The 24,188-nt window shown below is 47.3% G+C and overlaps 1 long non-coding RNA gene across 1 annotated transcript; it reads right to left on the bottom strand.

Moving 5' to 3' along the window:
- Positions 1-3,089: 3,089 nt before the first annotated feature.
- Positions 3,090-20,902, bottom strand: LOC147996461 (uncharacterized). Its single transcript, XR_015672368.1, has 3 exons — positions 20,749-20,902; positions 16,145-16,462; positions 3,090-3,567 (listed from the first exon to the last, which is right to left on the bottom strand). It is a non-coding gene; the product is annotated as an uncharacterized LOC147996461 (long non-coding RNA).
- Positions 20,903-24,188: the final 3,286 nt, after the last annotated feature.

The raw sequence follows: 24,188 nt of genomic DNA, 5'->3' as shown, positions 1-24,188 counted from the left end.
ATAGAAAGTACACCATGCCTATGCAGCCATAATTTTAAATCGGAGGGTCACTGGTGCCACTATCTCCCAAAGGGAAGAGCTTAGCCTATCTGATCTAAGCCCAGGGTGCCACCAGCCTGTGATCTAGGCTTACGGTCCCTCTCTCTCAACACCGATGTTTGAAATCAGAGTTTGAAATCAGAAGGACAAGCAGATATCTAAAGCTAGATATGGAGTTAGAGTGGGGGACCACGTCTTAGTCATGAAGAAGACAAGATCTAAGAGGTACAGAGGCATCAGTAAAGGCACTGCACCCTGGACTGCGGGTTCCAGAGCATTGTGGTTGATCTGGGTGTCACAGGATCTCATGAGAACCCCTCTCTCCCCAGTGAGGATGGTCTGGCCCATCAGATGGCTGACTTGTGCCTCATAACCAATTCTAACTACAGTTGCTAATGTGTTCTGTAGTCACCTACCACTCGGAACTCTGTGCTCAGCTCAGTGCTTCTCAGTGTCACACAGTGGCCAGAACTCTCTACTCAAAGAGAAGGGCAAAGAGACCAAGCCCAGAGTCCCATGTAGCACAGAAGGGAAGACAAAGGGCAAATCTGGGGGCAGGATCACACTTTCCCCCAAACCACTCCCCTGAGGTGCAAACACAGCATGTCGTGATGTTCACAGAGACAGGGCCTCCTGTTGGGCACACAGACAACAAGCACGCACGCACGCACGCACGCACGCACGCACATACGCCTATGGGAAGGGGACAGTTCTCCTGCGCATCTGGAAGCGGGGTATCTCTGGGTAGGCATCGAGGTATTGGCTCCTCAGCTCTCCTAGGTAAGTCACTGGCTCTATAGGCCTCTCTCCCCATAGAGTGTGCCACGGCCATTACCCACTCCTCACAAGGTTGCTGCAGAGATCAAATAAACCGCAGAAAGGGCTTGCATGTGGCTGGGCCTTCATAAAGTTAGATAAAAGTTCCCCCAACCCGTTTCAGCAAAGGTAAAACTAGGGAAAGTTTGGCGTTCCTACTTAGTGCAACTCTTACTTATACATCGAACTTATCACCGGCCAGGCAATGTTCTAAATAATAACCATCTGCTAGTGAAGCAAGCAACAACCGGAAGTTCAGAGATGCGAGGTGACTTCCCTGTGCCATACCACTGACAAGTGACTAAAGGTGACACATCCACCTCCCCAGCCCATACCCAGGACACCCAGCACGCCATGTGGGATGCTAATGCTTTGACTCTGGCACCCCAGATGCTTGGCAAGTTTTGACCTTGTGGTAGAGAGCAGTGCTGAGGCCCAGGGCCTGGGAAGGGCAGCGCTTTTATGAGGAACAAAGAACAGGGGAGGTTAGAGCTGGCATTCAAACCCGAGCGCAGAAAGTTTCTCGGAAACCGAGTGCAAGCTGTTGAACAGTTACTCAAATGAATTTGCCCCCAGGACCTGAGTAATCTGGCTGCGAAGCGGGTAACCAGGAAGCGTGAAGGCAGGCAGCTATAATCCAGAGCAGCTCAGCCTGCTTCTCCCATCGGGCCCCAGGGCAGTCTGTCTGGGGCAGCTTCCCAGGGAAGGTGGCAGGTCTGGTTCCTCCTACAGGTTGCAGAGGATAGTTTCTGGGTTTCAGCATTGCTAACCGGTCCCCTAGTTGTCAGAGTTTTACATGTCTGTTCTGTTGTTGCCGCAGCTCACAATGGCGGTAATTTTTTAAACACTGTGGCTTTCAGACCAGCTTTTCTGAAAGGCAGAGGTCCCTTCCTCTTCCCTCCTGCCTGTCCCCTCTGCCCTCCCTTCCCTTCCCTTTCTCCATTTAGGGCTCTGACTCAGTGTAGTTAATCTGTGTGTAGGAAAGCAGAAATGTCTAAAGAGGCTGCTCGATACTTGAAGAATCCTTTTATAGTACGAATAATGGATCCACTAAAAAAACCTATAGCAAGGTTTAAAACTTTTTCCTGGAGTGACAGACAGGAAGGGCATGGGTGCCAACCGTTGCCCTGGAAACGTACACTCTCCCTTTACTACAGTGAGAGTCCTCTGGGGTGAGTCTCCCCCCACACCAAAGCAGACAGTGAAAGCCTCAAAGCCAGCTCTTTGCCCCGTGTGCCTGTGTGTCCCTGGGCCATCTGTTTCCATTCCTCAGCCCTGGCACCCACGGGGGAGGGGAGCCAGCATCCATTGAGCGGCTGCTCTGCCTGCATCACCGCCCGTGGGAGTTTACCATGTGGAATCCCAGGAACCAGATACAAGTAGACACTTCACAGTGAGAAACTGAAGCCGGGAAAAGCGAGTGACTGGAGTGGATGGGGAAGTATTGAGCACTGTCTGTGGAACGTGGTTTTGACATAGGCTCCATCTGGGCATGCGTATAAGAATATTTCATATCACCATTGGTCGTTTTAACCTGACGTGCTCACCCTACATCTGAACTCTCCCGCGCTCTAACATAGCACAGTGTAGGATCCGAGATGCGCTTGTTCCCAGACGGCAGCAGCGATGCTAGCTAGCAACCAGATAGCCACATCCCTGTTCTTCTGCAGCAGCCGGCTGAATCGCACTTCCCACCCTCCTGGAGGGTCAGTCAAGGGACTCTTTGAGGCAATGGGATGTGAGCTAACACATGTATCACTCCCTGGCTCAACCACAAGCCTTTGGTGGTGGTTTGAAAGAAAACGTTAGCCCATAGGCTCATAGGGAGTGACATTACTAGGAGGTGTGGCCTTGTTGGTGTAGGTGTGGCTCTGTTGAAGAAAGTGTGTCACTAGAGGTGGGGAGGGGGCAGGCTTTGAGGTTTCAAATGCTCAAGCCACACCCAGTGGCTGACTCTCTTCTTGCTGCCTGCCAATTCAGATACGGAACTCTAAGCTACCTCTCCAGCGTGTCTGTCTGCGAGCCACCATGCTTCTCACCGTAACAATAATGGACTAAACCTGTGAACTTGTAAGCCAATTAAGTGCCTTATTAAGTCCAATTAAGAGTTGCTACGAGGTCATGCTGTCTTCACAGCACTAGAAACCCTACCTAGGATGCCCTTTCACACAACACTATCGTCCCCTTCACCTCGGTAGTCATCTTTCCATGTGCCTATGACAGAACACCTGACATGATGGACGGAGGGAGGGTTTATTGTGGCTCATGGTTTCAGGGTTCCAATCCCCAACTGACTCCATTGCTGTGGGCCAGAGGTCAAGGTGTGTTCTTGTCACATAGAGGGAAGCACTTAATACCAAACCAGTCTTCCTCAGCTGACAAGATACAGATTGAGGAAGAGGTAAGGCAACATACAGCCCCTAAAAATACACCACCTGTCACCTATTTCTTCAATTAGGTCCCATATCTAGAAGTTTTCACCGCCTCTCCATAACACCACCATATTCCGAATCCATCCACAGATTAGTTCACTCATAAACGCAGAGTCCTCGGGACTAGATCCGCCCCCGTCGATGACTGGATCCATCGTCAGCACCTGTGCCTTTTACAGCAACGCTCACATCACAAGACCCAACAGCTGCACGTCTCGGGTTGGGTGGGGGTGGGGGGAACGGCGGTGCTCCTTAGCACAGGTTCCTCTTTGAAAGCACCCTGAAACCACACAGAGAAATTTAGCTCTGGAAAGTGGAAGCCAAGCATCAGAACCTATTAAAATTCCCAGGGTACTTCAGCCAATGTGAAGCCAATGCTAAGAGCCTTTGCCTTAAGGCAATGCTCTCAAAACCATCGAGTCTGCCAGTATCTGCAACACCTGTGGACTTGCTAGACCATGAACTTTCTTAGCCACGTGGGATGGTAAACACCAGCAGTTCCAGAACGTGGGCAACTGAGGCAGGGGGATTGCACATTCATGGGCTGCATAGGAAGTTTAAGATGCATCCTGTGCTGTGTACCTTGACTAGGAAGGGATGAAGGGGGTGGGGGACTGGAAAGGAGAGGGGAGGGGCTCAGGGAGGAGGGAAGGAGGCAGTGAGGCAGGGAGGGAAACTTCTTTTAAGCTCTCCAAGTGATTCCTGGAGTCTGAGAAGTCAGCCTAGGAGGAGGGGAAACCACAGAACTGAAGGTGGCTGAGTCCTGAGTTGTGGGGTTGTGGTGGGATGTGAGATTCCCAGCGTGGGACTGCTCAGTGTGTCGCACTACTACGAGAGTGAAGAGTCAACTTTGACTTCACCAAGCCATTGGCTCCATAGATGAAGCTTTCGTGTGGCTGAAGAGAGACGGTAGAAGATTAAACAGTGGGGCGGGGGAGCTAGCTTGCGCCGGCAGCAGCTCATTTGTTTTATTTAGTTTTATGAATTTTGCAAGCCAGCAAACTTCACCTTGGTAACGCAAGATTGGCAAAGGTTGGAAGAGTTACACCATGGAAATTGTCAAATACCACAGACTGGACAAAATGGGCTTCCCCCCAGAGCAGCTGTAAAATGCCAGCTAGCACACCGATGGGGCTGAGCACCAGAAAGTGGAAACGCAGTGGGGTGGCTGCGGCAAGCCATCAAATAAATGCCATTGCATGAGACTGCCCAGCACTCAGGAGCCACTCTTCAGCATCCTGTGTGTGCCAAGTCCTGGGACTCAGAGCCTCTGGAAGCTGAGAGGCTGGCACTTGGAGAAGCAGAGTGGATGAAATTTCAGAAGCATATTCCATGTACAGAATGTTTTAAGGGAAGCTGTAGAGATGATTCAGCCATTAAGAAGACTCGTGGCTCTTGCAGAGGACCCATGTCCAGTTCCCAGCAGTCACATGATAGTTCTCAACCACCCGTACCTTTGGTTCCAGATCTGACATCCTCTTCTAACCACTGAGGCACCTGGCATGCACACTATGTGCTACGGTGCATGTACATGCTCACCCCCTCATAAATATTTTTTTTAAACTAGACTTTTTTTCTGGGCATGGTAGCACATGCCTTTAATCCCAGCACTTGGAAGACAGACAAAGGCAAATCTTTATGAATTTGAGTTCAGACTGATCTACATAATGAGTCTCAGGACAACCAGGTGACATCCCCTGCCTATCAAATCCATGACCTCTCCTTCCATAATCATTATTTTTACATATATATGTATATGGAACATGAAGGTGTGCACGTGGACAACACGCTGAATCCACTCATTGCTGCCTGTGTTGTCTTCATATGGCCGTAGGCCTGACCACTTATGATGGATCTCATCTCTGGAGAACGCTGCTTCTCCCTTCACAGCCGGTGGTAGCCCAGAGCTTGTTATTTGGACTGAAGTAGAAATTCCTAGTTTCTTCGAAAAGTCAGCCATGTCAAATGGTGTTTTGCTGGGGCACACGGGTGAAAGGATGTTTTGATAGAACAAACACATGAAAGGACCTCAGATGAAGGAGAATAAATATGACTCCACAGACAGTGGGAGACGAGCACTGAGCATTGGTTTGGTTTGTTCCGCCTCGCTATTCTTCACTAATAATGACATGCTCCTATAGGTCCGCCTCACATAGTGTTGTTGAGCTCCACTTGTGGTAATGTCACCATGGAGAGAAACTCGCCCGAGAGCTGCTCATGAGGTTCCTGTGGCTTCTGCAGCCTCCCCTCAGTTGGAGAGTCTTGCGGTTTCTTCAGAACTGAATGCCAGCTGCTGGTTCGCGTGCGGTGTCTGCCTGCCTGCCGAGAGGCCTGGTCTGCAGCTGCTGAGTCATACTTGGTGTTTGCTGTGGGACTGAAGCACTGAGAAGGATCAAGCTTGCTCCCAGTAGCTAACAGGTCCACCCCCATATCCTAATACTGTTCTCTTCCACTGCCTCTGCTGGGCGGTGGGCAAAAGGAAAGGTTGAATGTTTATTGAAAGTAGGTTGCAAAAGATTTATGCCTACAGCGGATCTTGTGAAAGTTTCCCATTCCCATTTCCTTATCAACTGGACTTGGAATTTTGCAGTCCTGCAAACACTATATGTGACTATATTATAGATGAAGACGGTAAGAAATAAAGGGAGAGGAAATAGCAAGCCAGCTTTAATAAACCAATATGTTTACTAAGATGGGTATGATTGTGTGGTAACGAACTACCCAGAATTTTAACACTTGGCAATCTAAACTACCTTAACACATAATTAACTACCTGAGATCTATTTAAATATTTCTCCCAAAAGACGGAAAGGGTCTTCCTTAAATCTATACCACTGGGACTTTGGCCAATTATTCATCAAGTGATTGAGAAGGCAGGATATTTTTATACCATGAAAATGGCTCCATTAAGATATTGTCTTAACAAAGTAAATGTGTATGAATTGAAAAGGTATAACCATTTGCTTCATTTCATTATTATGTGTGTTAACTGTGTATACTATATTTTGCATTGTATTTTGCCATTTCTCAAACCCAATGGTACCTAACGTGATATCCTTCGTTTAAGAATTATTTGGGGGTTGGGGATTTAGCTCAGGGGTAGAGCGCTTGCCTAGCAAGCACAAGGCCCTGGGTTCGGTCCCCAGCTCCAAAAAAAAAAAAAAAAAAAAAGAATTATTTGCACTGGTCATAACACATTCAGTAAGTAAAGATTAATGTGCAATAAATACTGTCAGTGTCTTTCTCATGCTTCAGTTTAAGTTCTATTTTAAATAGGCATATCTTCCAAAATTAAACAAATAAAACCTAAGACCAAATAAACAAACAAGAAAGAATGGTTTGAGGAGGCTTTTTCAGTCTTGGCCTTGCTAATAATTTGGGGAAAATCCTTTGTGGAGGATTCTTCTCTTGTAGCCCATGCCCCATACCATGTTTACCAGCACCCCTGGTCTTTGTCAACATCCGTGTATGTGTGTGTGTGTGTGTGTGTGTGTGTGTGTGTGTGTGTGTGTGTGTGTGTGTGTGTAGGTAGGTAGGTTCACTCTGGCCCTCATGAAGCCAGCTTCCATGCTTCTCAGCCATAGCAAGGCAGTGTTTAGTGATGGAAAAGCATGAGAGACAAAGTCGCCAAGTCATAGAGAGAACAGCATGCTGTGCTGTGGGGCTTCTTCCTCCTTCCTCTTTTATTCCTCTTTTATTCTAGGTCCTCAGCCTAGGAGATGATGCCACCCACATTCAGAGCAGTTCCCCCTACCCACTGGTAACATCCTCACAGACACTCTTATTACCAATCTTCTATACATGTCTCAAGATGGTCAAGTTAAGGTCGACCAGCACATAACCTTATCCACATTGTGACTGTGAAAATTATCTCTAGACATCACCAGATGTGTTAGCATCACCGGATGTGTGTTAGAGAACAAAATCACCCAATCACCCTTAACGGAGAGCCAGTGATTAAGAACAGTTTAGAAGCTGCAGGTGCTGGGGTACACCTGTGATGGGAGCAATGAACACACAGTGGTAGAGGCATCTGGAGTTCAAGGTCATCCTTGAAAGTGAGAGGCCAGCCTGAGCTACATGATATCCTACCTCAAAATGGAAAAGAAATTGGGGAGATTGAAGGGAAGAGACCTTTATGCTTCTCCTGAGAAGGGATTGAGCCTCAGCCAATCAGCCCCTTAACAATTTAGGGAAGCTGCTTAGCCTGGACCATAATCACTTGGAGGCCATCTGTGGCTATTTGTGCTATACTCGTCTCTTCCGTTCTCAATGTCCCTGACCATGCCCCTCCCTTCTCAGCCACACAACACCCAGAACATATATCATCAACCTCACCAAGAGAATCCAGGGTTTCTAAACTCCAGTGGCTTCCCTCCCTCCCTCAGGACAATATGGTGCAGTGGCTAAGAATACTGGCTCTATGGACAGACTGGATCCTAGCTCTATTTCCACTTAATAGTGTGACTTTAAGATATTTGGCCTCTCTGGGCCTCTGTCCTCTTGTGGGTCAAATGGAGACACTCCTTCCCCCTTAAAACACCATAAGGCAACACAGATAACAAGTGACCAGCACGGACTGTCTCTCACTATACAACTCTTACAGAATACACTGTGTCACAGGCTGTGGACACAGAGGCACAAACATGCTGCTCAGTATAGTGGGGAAGACAGAGCCATGATCATGCCTCAAGATGATGGGTGGTAAGTGCACGAAAGGCTGCTCCTAAAGGAAAAGCCAGACCATGCTCTGGGACTGAAGGAGGCCTCTTAAGAAAAAATGGTAGATTCTGAAAAGCCCCTGCTGGCTTTTTGTCCCTTAATCTGACCTGTGTCCCCCTGATATATGCTATATGGGGTGGGGGTGGGGGAGTTGAAGGAATGTAGGAAGGCCAAATCTTTCTCCAGTTCTTTTTGCTATTTTTCTCTATCTTGCCAAACTCTCACTCTTATAACAACCCCAGGGAGAGCTGCTGAATTTTGCTAGGGATCAAATCCAGGGCTACACACATGCAGAACAAGCTCTCTATAGTGCTGTGCTGTGTGACCTATCTTTTTTTTTTCTTTTTTTGGGGGCTGGGGACCGAACCCAGGACCTTGCGCTTCCTAGGCAAGCGCTCTACCACTGAGCCAAATCCCCAACCCCTGTGTGACCTATCTTAACCAATTTGATTTGATATTTATCTTTTTAAACATAACATGTGCTTGTGACTGTATGAGGTTATGTGCACCCATGTGTGCAGATACCCATGGTGGCCAGAAGAGGGCATCAGATCCCCTGGACGTATAGGCCCAAGTGATTTGTTGTCTCCTTCTTTTTTTTTTTTTTTTAGATTTATTTATTTTTATTTTATGTGGATGAGTGTTTTGCCTGAAATTATGTCTGTGTTCCACTTGTGTGCAGAGTCACTGAGGCCAGAAGAGGATGTTGAATCCTCTGGAACCCGAGTCATAGATGGTTGTGAACTGCTATGTGGGGTCTGGGAGCCCAGCTGGGTCCTCTGTAAGATCAGTAAACATTCTTAACCACTGAGCTATTTCTTTAGCTCCCTTGGTGGTTGTTTATATTTATCATCATCATCATCATCATCATCATTTTAATGTATTTTTGCAACATGAACGTTTTTCTGTTTGTGTGTGATTTTAATTTTTTTAATTATAAAACATTTTTGACAGGACACGGAAACACAGATGGTTATGAAACAGATATGTTATCGTCTACTCTGAATGATCACTGGCATCATGTCTATCTTTATTTGTCTGTTTATGTCTGTCTATCATGACTTCTTTCTGAGTTTGTCATTTCACCTATAAACACTTTGTAGAGTGCTTGCCTAGGCCCTGGGTTCAATCCCTAGTACTGAAAGGAGAAACAGAAATTACTTTTTAGATCATGGTGCCACATTCACAGGACTATAACAGGAACCACACTTACTTTTGTTTATCCCCCGTGCCCTTGGTTACACCCTATTCTAGTCTAGTCTAATCAAATTTCTCGCTGTATTTTTTACATGGTGAATATCACCCACTACACCAAACATATAGGCTACAGGTGATTCATGATCCATTGTTCGAAAAGTCAACTTTAAGTCCCAGATTTCTGTACTAGGGACTTAGTCAAGTAAGAGAAAGCAGAAATAGAGGTTATTGAGGGAGGCTTTTCTAGGGAAGAATGCCGCAGAGGCCCACAATGGGTCTGCAGCAATCAGGTACCTCCCCCCTGTGGAGGGCCAGCACAGAGGGAGCCCTTGATAAGCTTTTGTTGCTGGCTATGTTGCCTCCCATGGCTCTTCTCCCAGAAAACCTTTCTGCTTCTCTTCTCCCAGGATGCCTTTCTGGGGTACTTTTCTGGGAGTGGGGAGACTAGAACTCTTGCTTGTCTCTCCTCTGCCTGGACTGTGTGACCCTGGGCGGCCCCAGAGCCTGCTAATTAGAGATGGCTGAGAAGATTTCTGACAGCAGTGCCCAGCTCTAAACTCGATATCCAGTGCCTCTAAGGGCCAGGGTTCACCTTGATAAGTCCCCAAAACAAAGCAAGGGGACAGATTGCTTTCAGCAGAGCACTCAACCTCTGAATACGTTGTTGTTTAAAGCCCAAGGCTGGGAACATTCCATGGGCTGGCAAGCTCATTCTCCTCAAGGTCAGGCCTTCCTCGGCATTTCTCATTAGAAATATGTCCCACGGCTGGCCCTGATCCTGCCCTCTCAGCTTTGGGGGCAGTTATATAATTCTCAGGAAGACCTAGAAATGCAAGCATATGGTGCCCTCAATTTCCAGCACAGACACACTGCTTCTTATTTTTAGCTGGCACTGAGAGATGGCTTTTACACATAAATACATGGGTACACATGCGTATGCACACATGTGCTCGCACACCTGACATATGGCCACATTTATACTGCAGTGTCTCACCTCTTAAAGTTAAATACAACACCTGGAGCCACACACAGAAAGGGGAATCAGTGCGTTATTTAGGCTGGGCCCACGTGGGACAGGACACAGGCGTGGGTACCACTGCAGAGCCAGGCCTTCTCGTGCTCCCAGCTTTGGCTTTGAGGGTTTGGGTAGCGTGCAGCTTAGCCTTGAATTCGCTTCCCAAAGCCAATCAAACGCAGTCCTGCACACACAACAGCATCTATTACGTGTGTATATCGAATAAAGGGTCAGGGAGGGTTAGAGATGGCTCTGTAGGTAAAAGCGCTTGCTGGGTAAGTCTGGTGACCTGGACAAAGCCAGATAAAGATGGTTTCACATCTGTAGTCCTAGCAGTCTTACAGCGAGACAGGATACAGAGGCAGAAGACTGTCTGGATAACTTGGAGTACACAGCATAGCAGAAACACCAACAAGAAACTCTGCCTTAAGAAAGAAGAAAAGAACTGATTCCAGAAAGATGTCCACATACATCTGGACAGTGGGAGCAAACCGTCCGGATCGAACCAGTCTCACACTCGGCCTCGGCTGTTTATTCCCTGTGACCTACAACAACCTTCTCTTCACTTCTGCATCTTTCTTTCCCAATATGTAAAGTGGGCAGAGCCCTGAGGGTTAAATAAGGATTAAGTGAGATTACAGGGCAGGCACCATGGCTACCACACAAAGGGCTTCACGCATGCGGCTGGCAGGTACTAAGGTGCCCTTTAAAGACAAGGCAAAGGCTCTTCCTCTGTGCTGTTCGGAGTGGATGTGTGTCAGTGTTTCCTTTGCTTACTCTAAAGTCTGATTTACTGGAGAAGGGAGCAACTGGCCTAAGCAGGCCCAAAAGTCAGCTGCTTACAGGGAGCTACTTACCCCATCCCCCACCCCTTACCTAGAGGCTGCAGGGCTCCCTTGGCTGGCAGGGCTGGCTTGCAGAGACACCACTGTTGGCTTGTGCTAGATTTCTTTTGCATTATCTGAACAATGTCTAGACTCGTGCGTGTAGTGTCCTGGGTAGAGCAACTTAGGAGTACACAGTCTCGAATGATAGATGGGGCAGAGGGTAGGTGCACCGGAGAGGCCCTGGCACAGTCCTTACTGTTTGCTGGATGCCTGACTTGGTTGGTTCCTTTCTGCTCCCTGCTCACGGTGTCAGCCTTCTGTTTCCTTACATTTATAAAAAGCAGCTGCAAAATACACTTGTCAACTATAGTGCAACCTATGCATTATGGTGGGGAAGGAGGATGCCATCAGCAAGTCCTGGGCAAAGGCTCAATTCTGTATGCTATTTTCTCTTAATATTTACAGCATATCTGTTAATTCTGCTTTACAAACAGTGAGGCCCACAAGTAGGCTATTGATGTCCAGTCACCAAGAGCAGAGAAGGTAGAGAAAATGATGTATTTTAGCACCAGCACCTGTAGTCATGCATCCCAACACCAATCCTTTCAACAAACGTCTGGCTCCTTGCTCCCTTCAAAGCTGCAAATGGAGTCTTCTCTGAGACTGCTTTGCAACCCATTCTCTCTCTCTCTCTCTCTCTCTCTCTCTCTCTCTCTCTCTCTCTCTCCCACACACCCCCACCAACTATTAGCAGTTTTCCTTCCAGTTGTGTTTAGCCCAGGGGGTTCCCGAGGAGTGTTTTGCATGGACAGTACAGACAGTGCCTTCTCTGTAAACACTTCTGGATGCCCATGATATCCAATGGGACAGCAAATACTCACTTGCTGCTCTCTGACCCCTTTGTCTAACACACAACGCGAAAAGGTCACAACTCAAAAAGAAGCTAGTTTATGACTGGTTTCTTTCATGTTTCCTCCCAACCCTGATTTTTCACAAACTCTGCCACACTGGGAATTCTATTTTTAGGATCGACAGACACAGTGGTGACATTCAAAGATGTCTGCATGCTAACAGACCCCGTGAATATGAGGATTGCATAGCTATGGGGATTAAGGTATTAAAGTTGATAATCAGATGATCCTCAAATGAGAAGGTTATACTGACTATAAAGATGTCAAGGTCACTGTGAGGATCTCGGAGGGGAGGAGGGAGGCAGAGAGAGACAAGACTATGGATGGTCATGGAGAAGCAACACTCTGCCTTGACGGTGGAGAAAGAGACCATACACAGAAAATACAGATGGCTGTCCAACACTGGAGAAAACAGGCAATCTAATTCTTTTCCATTAAAAAAACAAAAACAAAAAAAACAAAAAAAAAAAGACAAGCCTGCTGGCGCCTCCACTTCAGCCCAGTGAGACCCAGCCTACAAAGTTGTAAACTGATATGCTTGTGTTGTTTTAAGTCATTAAATTTGTGATCATTTGTTACAGCTGTAATGGGAAAGTCATATACAGCCAAAGCCCCCTGTGATTTCAAGCCTTTCTCCCTACCAAACTGTGTATCCTAAAGGAGTCTCCCTTCAAAATTGAAATGCAGTCCATGATTCTGAGATGTACATTGTGTCATACTGAAAACGTCCTTAAAATCAAGCCCTAACAAACGCTCTGCCTGCTTGCAATCCTAAGTGTCGGCACTCAGTCGTCTCTAAGGCTCTTGTAATCATGTACTTCTTAGACTCAGGAAATGCGACTTGAAAGGGTCAGAAGTAAGCTAACTCATCAGCACCCTTGGAGAGTGGGGCAGAGTTCAGACATCACACAGAATGGAAAGCTTCAAAGGAGAACTTAGTTCAAAGAGGAGATAGCGGGGAAAGGACAGATGGTTCAGTGGCTAAGAGTGCTGACTGCTCTTACAGAGGACCCTGACTCAGTTCTCAGCATCCGCATGGTGGCTCACAACTGTCTGTAATTCCAATTCCAGAAGATAGAACACCCTCCTCTGGCCTCTGGTACGTTACACCTGGTGTACAGACAAATAGGCAGGCAAAACACCATACACATGAGCTAAAAATAAATAAATCGCCGTCTAATACTTTTTAAAAAGAGAGGGAAGATAGGAGGGGAGGTTTGCAGATAGGAGAGGAGACAAGAGAGAGGAAGGGGGGAGGGAGGAGGGGGGAGGGAGGGGGGACAAGGGAGGATTGTACTAGGGCCTTACGAAGTTTACATTCTGGCATAAGAACTGAATTAAGAGCTTCATTTGTTTTCTGAAGCAAGTGAGGCTACAAGAAGTTTCATAGACCACATCTTACAATGCCTTGCAGAGTCAGTAATTAATCAGGTAAACATAAATAAAATACATAGTTTCAAGCATAAACAGAGCTTCCCTTTACAGAATGGAAACTCTTATCTTCTCTGTGTGCCTGCTAAGGATCAGATGGCAGCCGAGGAGAGACATAAAGTAACAAGTAACCCACGAAGCAGGAGTTGGTTCTCTCCTACCATGTAGGGCCTGGGGATTGAACTCAGGTCAACAGGCTCGGCAGCAAGCACGATTACCCACTGAACCATCCGATCAGCCCCAACCAAAGGTAAACAATTGAAGGGTATTTGACAATCATGGAAGACACTGAAGATCTAAAAGATGAAGCAATTTCTTCAAAATACAGGAACATTTCGCTAACCCCTAAATAAGGCAGGAATTCTTCGTTCAATTTTAGTTGAACGAAGTGGCCAGACACTGCAGTCCAGGACTTCTTATTTCATCTTCCCTTCTATAAAAGTGAGCTATCGCCTGGTGTCCAGCCAAGGGCCGGTGGAGATGTGTCCCTCTGGAAAACAAGCTGCCACTGCCCATACAGAATTCTGGGCAAAAGGACAGCAGACCTTTGAAAGTCACACAGAAGAAAAACGGTTTTCTGCTCAAAGATCCACCTTTACTCTCTGCAACTTACTAATATAGCTATTAAGGGCTGGAGGGTTTTTATGTCGAGCAGAAAAGCAAGATTTAAGAAAGAAAGCTCACTGTGGGGCTCAGCTGAACAGATCACAGGAGCTGAGGATTCTGGGTTTCCCTTACTCCCTCTGCAGTCCTTAGGCACTGAGGGACAAAGTCAACTTGCTCTCAGGGTGGTGAGCCGTTCTCCTGACATTTAATAGTGTTGGAACTGACCTAAGGAAAGATACAGGGAGACTCAAATGCAGACGAGAGCAATAAACACAGCAGCCCCATGCAAATGAATGGGCTGGAAAAGCTTTAAAGGAGGACAGGGAACTACTGTAAAGAGGCACACTATCTTTACAAGCACATCTGGAGTTTCAAACTTGTCATGTGAAGTTCTGGGAAGCACAGCCCAACAAGTAAGGAAAATGCTCAGGCCATCGTTGATAGAAACGAGGTTCTCCACATGTTCGTGTTCCATGGAACCCGGAGATGATACAGACTGTTACACTGTAATTATCCAGGCAGGAAAAAAAGTACAAAGGTACAAGTGCCTTTCCCTTCTGTTTAGTTGTTACATTGTAATCATCCAGGCAGGAAAAAAAAAAGTGTAAAGGTACGAGTGCCTCTCCCTTCCGTTAGCAGACTACTGAAACAACTACCCCCAACCCAAAGGGGAAGGCCGAAGCCCCATGAGAGTCAGAAGAGGACCTTGCCTCCCAGGAAGGGAGTGCACACAGTCTGACAATTTACCAGACCACCTTGCCAGCCAGACCAGAGCTGACATAATGCTGAGGCAATGATGGGCAGGATGCCATTTTTGTTTAATTCTTTAAATTAATTTTGACATCCTTGGTGTTGTCTGTCCCTCCTCCCTCCCTTTCCTGCACAGACCACCCCTCCCCCACCCCCACTCCCCCACCCCCACCCCATTGCTTGCTAACCAAATCTTCTGGCCTCTACTTGAAGCTGAACCTTATGTCTGACTCTAGAGGATGAACTTGAGGACCACTTTATTTGCTCCTCTTCTCAATGTGTCCATATTGACTAAATCTCTTTGCTCTGCTTTTCCTCTCTCTTCAGTTGGTTTACTGGGGATGGGTGGCAGAGCCTAGCTTGCCGAGCCTGCCAGAGCTTAAGGCAGGGATCTTCGACCTTCTTAAAGCTTCGACCTTTAATACAGTTCCTCAGGTTGTGGTGACCCCAACCATAACATCATTTTGTTGCTGCTTCATAACTGTAATCTTGCTACTGTTAGGAATCATAGTGTAAATATCTCAGATGTGACCTCCCAAAAAGTTGTGACCCATGGGTTAAGAACCACTGGCCTAAGGTGTTTATCCTAAAAACTCTGGTAATTATATTGGGTCTTAAAAGAGTCAACATGTTTTGGAGAAGTAAAACTGCTTACAATGGTCTGAATGGGTAACACTGTAAAGCAGCTACAAAGAATAACGAGCCTCTGAGGGCAGGAGCCATACTCTGATGCTGGATGATCCGAGGAACACAGGGTAGAGGAGCAGATAGGAAGGGAAGGAAGATGAATTAGGTTTAGATATGGAAGGAAAAGGGCAATTTAATGAGGAAATGAAGAGCAGGCATTCGGAGCAGAGAACACAATAAGAAGAAAAGACAGAGGTAGGAAATTGCCCGGTCGGTTTACAGAAGGGTGAATCACTTGAAAGACGGTGCTGGGAGAGGGGTTGGATCCACTGAGAGATTGGATGCTGCTCTGTCGGAGGAAGGAGGCAGAACACCTAGAAACCAGAGACACTCTGTCAGGTGTCCCTTAGCTCCCCAGCCCATCCTATCACCTCTTTAACTCAAGATGAGCACGAATGTACTTCTCCATAGAAATCTTAGAGATTATGTCTCACTTAGGTGGAAGCACACAGTAAGGCTTTTCCACCCAGCGTTTGGCACTTAGCGTGTAAGTTCCTCTAATGCAGTAAGTGTCGAGATCATGTTCCCTTTTTATGACTAATGTTCACTATGGATATAACACATTTGTTCTAACTAATTAAGGATTGAATCTAGTACCTTATAAAAAGCTTGACAGGTCCTCTACCACTGAGCTGTATCCCCAACCCTTCTTGGCTCTATTCCCCCACCAGTGGCCGTCCGATTACAGGTGCCTTGTCAGTGGTTACATACCCGAAGAACACCAGCAGCCATTACAAATAGCTCCTAGAAGTTGGGCCACATGTGCCCAGCCCCCATCTGTGCTGGAATGTTAATGGGTTCCGTCTTGCTCGGGTCTCCTGCAGGTAACCACTGTGACTGTGAGTTCATGAGACACAGTCCATGCTGGTCCAGCATCTTCTAGCACTTCCTTTATCCTCCGACTCTTAGGTTCCTTTTGCCTCCTCGTCCACAGTGTTCTCTGAACGTTGGTAGGTAAATGTTCTGAATGTCTTGTTTAGCGCTGAGCACAGGAGGACCATCATTAGCCCTGGGGATTGCTATTGAATTCTTGCAAGAAAAAATAATTTGTGTTAAAAAGAGAAGGTACCAAGCTTTAAGGGGAGAGAGAGAGAGAGAGAGAGAGAGAGAGAGAGAGAGAGAGAGAGAGTGTACCGAGAGCTTATTTAAGCGGCTGACTGTTGATTTTGACACACAGGTCACAAGATGACCTGCTGTTAACTTGGAGAGGTCTAATGCCCCTGCCTTAGTTTTGATGAAGAGATTCAAAGGCTCAGAGGAGATGGAATACTTAAATAGATTTGCTGTTCAAAACCAAATCCTCAGTAAAGTTGCTGTTATTGCTTTCAGCGAGTGGGACAGCTTGGCAAAGGACACCTCCATAACTTATGTGGGGGACCAGCTGCATGGTGTCTCACTACAAGAAGCCAGATTCCCCAAACCTGAAGGAATCAGGCCACGCCCACTGCAGCTTTCTCTCTGAGGCATAAAGAATCTATGACATCTGTGGCCTCAGAGCCCCTATTTATACTTCTACCCTCTATGCCTCCTGTGTCACAGGCTGTCCTGTTGCCCTGAAAGGATATTGTCAGGTGTTTCCCTATGCTCTCTCAGGCTCCCTCTGGGCATGTCCCCTCATCCCATGTATGATTCTCTGTTATCTTAAGCTATCCTCTTAAGGCTTCTCCCCAGGTTTTAAAGGCGCTTTCTCTCTCTCTCTCTCTCTCTCTCTCTCTCTCTCTCTCTCTCTCTCTCTCTCTCCATCACGTCATTGCAGATATGATGTACTACCCCTTTATAATATTCTCTCACCTCAAGGCCAGATCACAGCTCCTGTGGTTGTGAGACCCTCTCTCTCTCAATGATGCTCACTTCTGAAACATAATTTCATGTCAGCTCTTTTCCCAAACCAACCGCTATCACTGTCCTATTGTTATAGTGTCTACCACTTTGCCACAGTTAGGAATGATTTCCAGAGGAACTTAAGAGTTTGGGCAGCCAGGAAGTTGACTGACATTGACCTGGTTGGTGTTAAGTCACCCAGGGATATAGCCAAATGCATGAAGTTCCTGCACTGGCCACAGACTCTGCAGAAATAGCTACAATCTGTAACCACTACAAGACAATGTCTGGACGGCAGCTAAGTTTGACTAAGATGGCCACTGTCTTCTTCCTTTCTCTGTCTTTACTCCATTCCTGGTCAGAAGGAAGCTTCAGCTGAAGTTCTGTAAATGTCTGTACTTCCAAATTTTTACAGAGGGTGACTTTTGCCTTTGTCCTGAGTAGCAATAAAGGTGTTTTAACAAATACATAAAATAAAACTATACACACACACACACACACACACACACACATACACACAGACACACACACATATACACACACACATACACACACACATACACACACATACACACACATACACATACACACACAGACAAACACACACACACACACACACACACACACACACACACACACACACACACACACTAATCCTCCATGATGGGGAGATCCAGGCTTAGGGAATGAATGGCTTCTCCCCTGACACTACTCCACATAACACTGCTTCTGACCAGGGAACCAGCTTTACAGCTAACGTTGTGCATCAGTGGGTTCATTCTTATGAGATTCATTTGCCCTACGATGTTCCCCACCATCCTGAAGCAAACAGTTTGATAGAGTGATAGAATGCCCTTTAAAGATACAGTTACAGTGCTGATAGGTACAGTAGCTTGCAGGGCTTGGGCAGGCGTTCCCTTAGGCTGTATATGCCTTGGATCTAATGTATGGCACTATTTTACCTATATCCACAATCCACAAGTCCAGTGGATCCCTTTTAATATATTAAAATATATTGGTCTGTTCCTCTAGAGAACACATGACCCTCACTTGAACACATGACAGTTGTAGTTCTCTGTTAGATAATCATTGTTCCTTAAAGAGACAGGGAGAGAGGGGCTGGGGATTTAGCTCAGTGGTAGAGCGCTTACCTAGGAAGCGCAAGGCCCTGGGTTCGATCCCCAGCTCCGAAAAAAAAAAAGAACCAAAAAAAAAAAAAAAAAAAAATCCAGAAAGAGACAGGGAGAGGACTGGATAAAACAATACTAGTAAACACTTAATGATGCCTGGTTCTTAGCAAATACTTAGTCATTGCTACCATTTTTGTGTTCCATATCATAAACATTTCTAAGATGCACATTTTTATTTACATGAACGACTTCACACTCGCTTTTCACTCTTTCTTTTCTAAATTTCTGCCTTCTTTTCTCCCCACCCCACCCCACCCCACCCCACCCCCCTCTCAAAGTTTTATGTAGCTCAGGCTGGCCTCAAACTCACTAAGTAGCCAAGAGTAACCTTGAACTCCTGGTCATCCTGCCTCTACCTCCAGAGTGCCGGGATCACAGGTGGGCAATCCCTCAGGGCTTCCGGCATGCTGGGGGAGTACTCTACCAACTGAACGTCTCCGGGCCCATGTGGGGTATTTCTCTAACCGGATTTATTCTCTTTAGCTGAAACACGAAACACGAAATTTCCAAATCAAAGGGTATCTGTAACCTTATAGCTCTGCCAAGTTACTTTCCCAACCAATGACAATACATAGCAGGACCGGAAACAGGAGGACCATCATTAGGAGGGGATTCCTGTTGGATTTTTGCAAGAATAGGGTTTTTAGGGATGAACCTTCTACATACCCATCAAGAGAATGAGTGGGTTGGGTGTTTGCTGAATTCAGGGCAGAGCCAAGTGAGAGAGGAGAAACAAACCCCAGTCAGGAAAGGGCCTCTGGGGTCAGGGAGGAGGGTAGAGATAAGGAAGCCTGTATGTTCTCAGTGTCAGTCAGTGCGGGAAGGGGCAGGGCTGCCAGTTCACAGCGGCCTGCCAGGAATGTTGCAGGTAAACCAGAGAGTGACAAGAGATTGCTGAGATCTAACTTGGTAACAGGAAAGGTGGGAAGAGGGAGGGTACCAAGTCCATACAACAACAACAACAACAACAACCACACACACACACACACACACACACACACACACACACACACACACCAAGAATAATTAGAAGAACCTGTTGGGGGAGTCCTTGACACCGTGTAAGGAAGCCGAACTCCTGGCATCCGACGCACCATTATGTAAGCCGCCCTGTTGGGCGTTCAGTGCAGACATAACGCTATTTCAAATGTCTCATGCTATCAGATCGCTTTATGCCCTCATCCTGATCTTTCAGTTCTTTCTCCTGCACTCTATGCAGCGAAATGGCCGTCCTCCCAATTTACAGACACAACAGGAAAGCTGCCCACCCTAGGGAGTAACGAGGTACCCCCTCCACCTAGAAAGTTCTCCCCCACCAGACACCCACACGGCTCCCTCCCAAATTTCCTTTAGACCTTTATGTCATCACCAAAGACAGCCCCGGGCCTCAGCACTGCATCCTCTGACTGACTCCTGCTCCTGATGCCTGACACCGGAGCCCTCTTTCTCAGCCCTGAGCCCTAGCTCCCTTCTAATGTACGGTGCCCTTTCATTTAATATGGCTCACAGTTCTCACTTTTCTCCATCTAGGAGTGAGAGCTTGTGAAAGAAGGAGGAGACACAGAAGAGGAAGAGGAAGTGAAGAAGGGAGGAGGAAGTAGGAAGGAGGGAGAAGGACAGGAGGGAAGGAAGGAAAGAAGGCAGGAAGGCAGGAAGGAAGGGAGATTACCTATATGCTGGAGGGATTTTGTCTCTTCACTGACTTATTGAGCATTCTGAATGTCTGCACTCAGCAGTTGAACAAATGAAGGGCTTTAGGTGCTGATGCTCGGTGCACGTATTGTGGCTTCAGGGCTTACTCTCAGCTAACCACGCCAAGGACTGCTTCAAGGTCCACAGAGCTCTCAACAGCCCTCCATATAAGAACGTTCTCCTAGATGTCTATCATCAAGGAAACTGAGACACTCAGGGCGGAAGGACCTAGCCTGTGCTACTTCTGCTGCTTGGAATGCCGAGTCCCTATGGTCACATCTCAGGCACTCGCACCCTGATCCCACTTCGTCCCCATGCTGGGCAATGGTAGGGACTGTGACTAGAAACGTCCCTTGTCTAGTGTCTAGGGTGAGGGTGGTAGGCCAGGACAGCTGCTGCTCCCCAGCACTGGGGTAAACCCTGCACCACAGCTGGCCACCACCCAGCAGATAAGGACTCAGCTTCCAGCCTTGGCTCCCTGGTAATCAGCAGAGTCCAGATCACCCTGGATCTGCCCCTCCACGTGTGCCTGGGAGGACAAGAGAAAAGGAAGACGAGAGGGCACAGCAAATGAGGTCAGGGAGAGGCAGGCAACGGAAATTCTAGACTCACCAGGAGCCAAGGGGGCTGGGAGGCCGGAGTTGCTGGCTCTGCTCAGCGGGCACCCAGTGGGCAGAAATCCCATTGCCTGGTTCTCCTGGGGCGGGGGTTGAAGGGCGGGCTGTATCTCTGTAGTTGTATTGTGATGGCAAAGGAGGAAGCAAGAGCAGCTGATCCAGCCGGGCCGGGAGTGCCCACGTGTGCACAGACCCGCCTTTGTTTTCTGGGCCCAGACAACGGCTGCATTCTTCCCCCACCTCAGTGACGTCCTTCATGGACATGTCTCCAGCATATATTGTTAAAAGATTGAGCAGCTATAGATCAGATAACATGGCAGTCCCTCTAGTACCCACTCTGCTTGGGCTGTGGCTCCCCTTGTCACTGAGCACAGAGTGCATAGCTGGCCCCAACCCTGGGCATGAGGCTCACAGGGGTCTCTGAGAGCTACAGACTCAGCCTCTCAGAGGTCAGAATTTCAGAACTCAGGTGCTTGAGGGGCCCTGAGAGCCAGTCCACACCTCAGGGAAATGACAGACTCAGGGACAGAGGCCATCAAAAGCATAAACTCCCCAACCTCAGTGAACTTTCTGTTAACTAGCTTACTGAGGTGATAGGATCTGAAGGGGTTGGGGGTGGAACCAGTTAGATTTCTGAGGGACAGAGCTTCTAGGCAGAGGGAATATTATGGGACTCTCCCAAGCTGCCAATGAGACCTACTGTGTGACTATTCCCCGTGATTCCTGGCCTCACACCAAAGGCCTTAGACAACATCCCAAAGGAGCCAGAGGGAGACAGGCTTGGAAAAAAAGACTTGTCACTAGATTGACTCCTAACCCTGACTGATTATTCCCAAAGCAAATGGTTTTATGTGCCAAAGCCAAATGCAACAGATAAAGCACCTGTTATCCTGCTTGGTCACACCGCAGGACCACTGATGGCTCAGCTACTTTGGGAAGCGCATCTTTCTCTAAATGTAACAAAAACATCCTTTGGCTAGCATAATGGTCACTTCCCCTGGCCTCCTAGGCTTATCTGCTCACGGCTGGAAAACTTGCTTCTCCTTCCAAGGAAGACAACTTCACACTGTAAGATCTTGGAAGAGAGATTATCCTTTCTAACCCTTCGTGTTCTCACCATAAAAAGGGGCTCATGAAGCCAGTGAGGTGGCTCAGCAGGTAACAGACTTGCAGCCAAGCCTGAAGGCTTGAGTTGATCTCGGATAAGATGGGGTTTATAGTTCCTGCCCTCATCCCCTCACAGCTGATCTCAACCTGCGGTTGCTACCCTCTGGGTTGCATACGAGCTACCCTGCACATCAGACATTTACATTACTGTCAGCATTCTGTCTGAGCTCCACCCCACGGTTACCTGGCAACAGCCAGCTGTGCTCCGCCCCACAGTTACCTGGCAACAGCCAGGTGTGCCTGACACTATAAAATGGTCTGCTTGCCCACGCCTCATTCTCTTGCTCTTGTTCTCTTGCTCTTACCCTCTTTCCCCTTTGCCCCTTCTCTCCCTGTTCCCTTCCCCCCTTCTCTTCATGTGCTCATGGCCAGCCTCTACTCTACCCTACTCCTCTACTCTACTCTTTTTCTTCTCTCTCTCTCTCTCTCTCTCTCTCTCTCTCTCTCTCTCTCTCTCTTTCTTGTCTCATCCTTTCATTAAACCTTTCCACGTGGAACTGTGTTGGCCTGGTGGGGTTTGTCCGGATGCAAGCCGAGATTTCTACCCAACAATTACGATTCATAACAACAGCAAAGTTACAGTTATGTAGTAGCAATGAAAATAATGTTATGCTTGGGAAGGGGTCACCACAACGTGAGGATCTGTATTAGTGTCACAGCGTTAGGAAGGTTGAGAACCACTGCCTCACAGGCTACTGTGAAGATTGACTAAAGTAATCAGTAAACATAATGATGACAATGACAATGACAGCTGCTCCTGCCCTTAAAACTGCTGTGTTTGGGGGTTGGGGATTTAGCTCAGTGGTAGAGCGCTTGCCTAGGAAGCGCAAGGCCCTGGGTTCAGTCCCCAGCTCCGAAAAAAAAGAAGAAAAAAAAAAAAAAAACCTGCTGTGTTTGGTTGCTGTACACCGAGCTATATAGAATAGGGAGACAATACATGTGTTTTTAAACTTCTCATATTTAATGACTATATATTAAAGTTTCCTCTTTTTGGTATACAGATCTACAAAGTTTAATACATGTGTAGACTTATGAGAGACTCAGAATGTCCCATGGGCACAGAAAAAATCCCCTCACACTATGTCTTTGCAATCACACCCGAAGCCACTCCTAAGTCTGAATCCATGCTCCATCTTCTAGGTGTTTGTCCGGAACACCTCACAGACTGAGTGCCTCCACATACAGTCCTTTAAACCTGGATTTGGGAGATAATACATATTTCACACCATAGTAAGAGGGATAGAGAGCTTGCCTCTCCCATGTCCCCAGTGGCAATCTTGTAAAACAGTAAGAAACAGGCTGTGATAAATCACAAGGAGCCCGCTTCCTGCTCATGCTGCCTCTGCTTCCAAACCCCACTGTTCCTTAGCTCCCAGCAAACACTAATGTGCCCTCTATTTAGTGTTTTGTTTGGGGTTTCACTTTTGTTTTTCTTTAACCCAATGTAAATCTTTGGAGATGTGCCCAAGTCATTGTGTGTATGAATTGGGCATTCAAGTAACTACAGCCAAAAGAAAGATTGAGAATATTCCATCACCCCAGAAGTCCCTGCTGAGGGTTATTCAATGGCATAGATGTGCCACAGCTTGTTTTTTACCACTCACTGAAGGACATCTGGATGTCCCCAGGTTTGGGTTGCTATCAATACAGCTGTTATAAACATTGATACATGGACTCTGTTGTTACTCGATGTCTGAGCCAGGGCCTTGCTGGACGGCCTAGGACTCCAGACATTGCTCAATTTTCCTGAGCATCAACGTGACTGTCTTGGCTGCTTGGAAGTGGCTCTGAAGGAGGGTTGCCCCATAACCCCCTCTGCCTTCCTGCTCCAACTCACCCACACTTCCAAACCATTGGATTCTCCCTAGCATGACCCACTTGTCCTTCATCTTTATGAGTTTAGGTGTGTGTGTGTGTGTGTGTGTGTGTGTGTGTGTGTGTGTGTGTGTGTGATGTGCATGTGTGCACATAAGCATGTGGCATGTGAGAGTGTACTCACCAGAGCAGGTACATGTGGGAGTCAAGGGCTTAGACCACATATCTCCCACGATTGCTTCTCTACTTAGTCATTGTTCTCGGAGCCGAGTTTCTTACTAACCTAGAGCTTGCTAGTGTGGAGAGAGACTGGCTGACCTGCTAGCCTCCCTGAGATCTGCCTGCCTCTGACCACCAGTGCTGGGGTTGTGGGTGTGTGCTGCCATGCCTGGTATCTACTGGCTGCTAGGGAGCCAAACTCCGGTCCTTATACATGCTCAGCAAGCACTTTGC

Source organism: Rattus norvegicus, chromosome 2, assembly GCF_021556685.1.
Source record: "Rattus norvegicus strain SHRSP/BbbUtx chromosome 2, alternate assembly SHRSP_T2T, whole genome shotgun sequence".
NCBI classification, from domain to species: domain Eukaryota; kingdom Metazoa; phylum Chordata; class Mammalia; order Rodentia; family Muridae; genus Rattus; species Rattus norvegicus.
This window is presented reverse-complemented; position numbering and strand designations above follow the sequence as displayed.